Source organism: Myotis daubentonii, chromosome 4, assembly GCF_963259705.1.
Source record: "Myotis daubentonii chromosome 4, mMyoDau2.1, whole genome shotgun sequence".
Taxonomy (NCBI): Eukaryota; Metazoa; Chordata; class Mammalia; order Chiroptera; family Vespertilionidae; genus Myotis; species Myotis daubentonii.
In genome coordinates this window covers 83,761,831-83,767,015 of record NC_081843.1, presented here as the reverse complement: position 1 = coordinate 83,767,015, position 5,185 = coordinate 83,761,831, and the positions used below count along the sequence as shown (strand labels likewise).

Genomic DNA, 5,185 nt, shown 5'->3' with positions numbered 1-5,185 from the left:
CTTTTGGGTCCTATGCTAAGAACCTTTACGCCCATTATCTTCTAGAAATTTCAGATGGAGGTTCAAGTCTGTACAGCTCACACCTGTACCTCAGATTCCTGGCACTGAGGTATAGATTAGGGGAAAGTTTCATCTATCACCACCACAGTTACAAATGATGTCAACGTTTGACTTTTTCTAGAACCAAAACACAGAAGTTGGAATTTTTGCTTAGCAAGATTTTGGTATGAACTTGAACATTTCAATTAGGTGTTTTTCCCCTTTATTGTGAGGAGGAATAGGGAAATGATGAGTCATGGCAGCGAATTGTATCTGCACATGATTCTACTTTTCTCTTAATCAAAAGGTGCTACAATAGTACTTATTGCTCCAATTTCATTTATTAAATGGCTATTGTTAAAGTAGGCATGGGTTTTTACTTTTGTAAGTATAACTACTTTGAGAAACTACTTTATTTTTTTTATGTACTGAAAGCAATCAAAGTTAAATAGTGTTTATGTGTTTTAAATTATACCCACGCAAGTCATTAATGATTAAGTGATGTTTGAAAGTATGAGCTTCTGATTTACATTGACAGAATCCAGGTTATAGAACTTAGAGAATGTAATCTGGAATGCAGGCTTATAAAAGTCAGTCTCTAATAGCAAAATAAACAAGGATAGTATAAATATAACATTGCATTTGATTGAATGGCTATGAAATGTTGATATCTGATTTAGCTTGGAAGTAATCACTATTTGATTATCTCATGATACAGCTTTCCTCTGTCCTCACTGCCCATCTTCCTTTAAAAAAAAATTCCACAAACACACAAATTGTCATGTCATATGTGAATGCTTAAAAGTGACTCAAATTTATCTTTTTTATTTTTCAAAATTCTTGAGCCCGTGAGTCCCACCCCTATTGTGTGACTGGAGAGACACCGAGGAGTCCCAGGACCCAGGTGTTGCCAGCCCTATAGGCTCTGATGTGACCAGAGGCTTGATGTGTCCTGTTGTCAACTTGTCAGTTGGCCTAGTCCAGGCCGTGAGTGCCTCTGACCTAGAAACCTGCAGCCTTCCTTGGGTTGGATAGATCTTTCCATTCTAACCCAGCTCTGCTGTGACTGTGGTTCAGCAAAACAGGTTCCAATGAATAATCCATTAGGTTTAGGCTTGTGTATTGATTTTTAAACACTGATTTCTCTTCTTTTACATCCTGAGAATGTGAAGTGATTATATTCAATGTGAAGTAAGCTGCATAAGCTTACTTGTACGTGTTTTAAAATGAATCATTATGATGAAAATCACCTTGAAAATGTAATAGTACCAGGTCAGATATTAGTAAATTTTGGAAGTTGTCATCAATTACAAGTACAGATTATACTAAGTGAAGGTCATTCCTACTCTCTTATTCTGCCAGATATATTGCCAGGTGAAAGAGTTGCTTTAGAATTCAGTTTAATTTAAGGAAAGGACACCCTCTTACAAACCCATCTCTGAGGTGAAAGCTATTTGCATTAACATTTATTTATTCATGAATTTTCCATAGCACAGGAAGAATGATTAAAGTTTCCCTCCTCCTTAAGAATGCATAACTTTAGCTTTATTAGTTGTTATATGCTTCTCTATTTTTAGTTGGAATAACTCAGAGGGCCTTGTTTACTTCCTCTCAAGAAAGAGGCCCTTGGCTAATCTGTCAAAGGCAAGTAGGTAGCCAGCTTTGGAGCATTAGAAGAAGCTAAATTAAAGTCAGGACTCCAGTACTCACCAAGGTGTCTCTGGTCAGATATCTTCTTCATTCCTGGTAAGCCATCTCTTAAACTCGATGGAATTTTATTTATAGACTAGTGGCCTGGTGCACAAAATTCGTGCACGGGGAAGGGTGTGTTCCTCAGCCTGGCCTGCACCCTCTCCAATTTGGGACCCCTCGAAAAATGTCCTGCCAGTTTACAGGGATTGGGCCTAAACCAGTAGTCGGACATCCCTCTCATAATCCGGGACTGCTCTGCCTACACTGCAGCCACCGCTACTGCCTCAGCCACTGCCTGCCCAAGATCCATGACTGTGGGGAGAGGGCCCGCGCCCATGCCCCCACAGAGAATCAGCTGGGAGGGAGTGCTGTACGCTGGCAGTGGGGCCAAGGACCGGTCCCTGGACCCCGCCAAGTGGGCCCAGCTGCAGAGGAGCCTGGATAAGAAGCTGGGCGAGCTAAGCAGCCAGAGGAGGAGCAAAAGGAGGGAGAAGGAGATGTGAGCTGGCCCTCACACCCTCCGGCCTTGTCTTTGCAAATGCAAGTGGGGGCAAGCGGCTGTCCCTGGTGCTTTCTGTGCCTTATAGCTGCTCCGGTGATGTGACCAGGGCTGCATGAGCAAGCCAGGGGCCTCTGGGAGGGGGTGGGTCCTTGCCGGGGTCCAACCCCAGCAGGTCCAGGGGTCCCCCAAAGGTGTAGACGGAGTCGGCGAAGAAGGAATGACACGGAGACAGCGTTCAGTTGATCAGCAGCCTAGCCAGGATCTCCAGCCAAGTTCTGGTCTCGATCTCCAGAGAGGCTCTGCTCCAGATCTCCAGCCAGGTTCAGTCACCAGGTTCTAGTCAGGTTCTCTTGCCATGTTCTATAGTCAGGTTCAGTCCAGGGTCTATTGCCATGTTCTCCCGCTAGGCTCTGTCTCTAGGCTCCGAGGCCAGTCCCTCTCCAGGATCCTCCGGCATGCTCTCTCCAGCGAAGTTCTTCTGTCTCTAGGTGAGCGTGCCATGCCTTGCGCTGGGGTGGGGGGTGGGCTGCAGTGGCTGTTCTCTGGACCTTCTGGGGAGAGCCGCCCCAGGTCTCAGTTTTGCTGGCACCAGGGCCCCCTGGGGCTCTCCGAGGTCCCTCGTCAACTGCCTTAAGAGAACCTTTAAGAGAAGTTCCGGGAGTCAGGGTTGTGGCCTGGCCTGCGCCCTGCCCTCCTGCCCTCGGATCGCCATGGCGATCGAGGGGCGCAGGCCCTCCCGCCTACAGTTGCCATGGTGGGGGTCCGTGGTTGCTTCCTGGCCTGCAACTCGGCCCTCCCGCCCTCCAATCGCCATGGTGGGGGTCCGGGGTTGAATCATAAAATAATTATGATTCATTAGGCCATGGTTTTTATTAATTTTTTGTTTTGGTTTATTTTGTGTTGTTTTAAAATCAACTCTCTTCCCCCTAGGAGATACAATAATGATAGAAAATAAATGAAATCTGTGCTTGTAATGCATCCTCCATAAATCATCTTGCCCTTGGTGAATGGGTAAATGGCTATTTGTGAGGCTGTAAATTGAATGTACATGGGCACATTACGGAACAGACACTGTGTATGAAATGAGAGCATTCAAAAGGTTATTTTAAGAAAATTTCCCTCTTCTGCCCTAAAGTATTTTTTTTTGTACTTAGAACTTGCCCAGGAGTCATGGGAAACAGTTTCTACAGTGTAAGTCCCAGTATGAGGGTGCCAGGCACTATAAGCAGATCCACAGGAACCTAAGCCCCTTTCTCAGAATGAGAACATGTGATAATCATCACACAGGGCTGGATCCAAGTGGAATTAGCAGCAGACCAAAGGTAATAGGTCTCTGAGCAGAATTTTAAAATATATATATATATGTGTGTGTGTATATATATATGTATTTTATTGATTTCAGGAAGGAAAGGAGAAGGAAGGAGAGATATAAACATCAATGATAAAAGAGAATCATTGATCAGCTGCCTCCTGCACGCCCTCTATTGGGCGTCAAGCCCGCAACCCAGGCACGTGCCCTTGATTGGTATTAAGCCTGGGACCCTTCAGTTCACAGACCGACTGACTCTATCCACTGAGCCAAGCTGACTAGGGCCAGAATCTTTTCCAACAGTGGTTCCAAACCTTGCTACATGGCCAGATCCCCCAAGAATTTAACTACAGATCAATGAACCAAACCTGGGTTTTACATCAGAATTTCAAAGGTTGGGCCCTGGAAATTTGCATTTTTATAAAAGCTCATAACCTGAATAGGAGACATGATTAGGTTCGTAAACTTTTCTGGTTGTTGGGCTGGAAAGTAAAAAACTAAGAAACAAGGTTGAGTTTTCCCACTAATTACAACCTTGATGAAGTACCTCTAGGTTCCACTTCTTATAAAATACGAGCCTTCCAGATGCTTTCAGGCTCCACAATGTTATGATTCAATAAATGAGAGTTTTTGACCATAGCTTCAGCAGTTGTTTCTGTTTTTGTGCCTTTGGGTTTAGAAACTCATTTTCAGAACACGCCATTAACATAGGTTTGTGGCTGACTATGGAGTCCATTCAAAGGATTCCAAGGAGGACTTTCTCACCCAGAACATCATTCACACCAATTTCTTTTACTTTCAGAAATTTATTTATTAGAAGAATAGGTGAAGTATCTTTCCTCATATGTTTAAGTCCTCTTCAATAGGGATAAGAAGAACAATAGCAGGTTAATAATATTTTTGTATTAAATAGTTTAGCATTTCTCAGCCATTTTTTCTATTATGGCATCTACAACTAATGAAGTTCACATTCGCATTGCTTCTCCCTCTCATTGACATATTCAGGTTGTGTATGATGCCCATCTATAATGCTTTTTCTTCCTACTATAAAAACACTCAGAATGAACGTAGTGAGAGTGACATTATTATTAGAATAACTTTGAATCGGCATTGCCTGGGGGTACATGAAAAAGCACAGATCCCTCCCCAGGAAGACACTGTGTTTTTGTGTGGAGCCTACGAATTGGGCTGACAACACACACACACACACACACACACACACACACACACACACACACACACACAGAATAACCTAGAATCTACTCAAGTTTTATAAAAATAAAAGCAAAGCTAATTTTCCAAATTAATAGTAAAAAATTAGTTGGAACATATCTCTTCTGATTGTGACTATATTAAATTGCTAGGGCTGCCTTAACCAAGTACCATAAATTGAGTGGCTTAAACAACAGAAAGGTATTGTCTGAGAGTTCTGATGACCAGGAGTCTGAAATCAAAGTGTCGGCAGGTGGGTTCCTTATGAGGGGACAATCTGTTCCAGATCTCTCTCCTTGGCTTGCAGATGGCCATCTTCCAGTGCCTCTTCACATTGTCTTGCTTCCAGGCATGTCTGTCCTGGTGTCCAAATTCCCCACTTTATAAGGACATTGGTCATATTGTACAGAAGCCATCATCTTAATTTGATC

The 5,185-nt window shown here is 43.4% G+C and overlaps 1 non-coding gene across 1 annotated transcript; it reads left to right on the top strand.

Annotated features, from left to right (window-relative positions):
* Nucleotides 1-4,625: 4,625 nt before the first annotated feature.
* LOC132233998 (small nucleolar RNA SNORA49) lies at nucleotides 4,626-4,738 on the top strand. Its single transcript, XR_009452828.1, has one exon. It is a non-coding gene; the product is annotated as a small nucleolar RNA SNORA49 (small nucleolar RNA).
* Nucleotides 4,739-5,185: the final 447 nt, after the last annotated feature.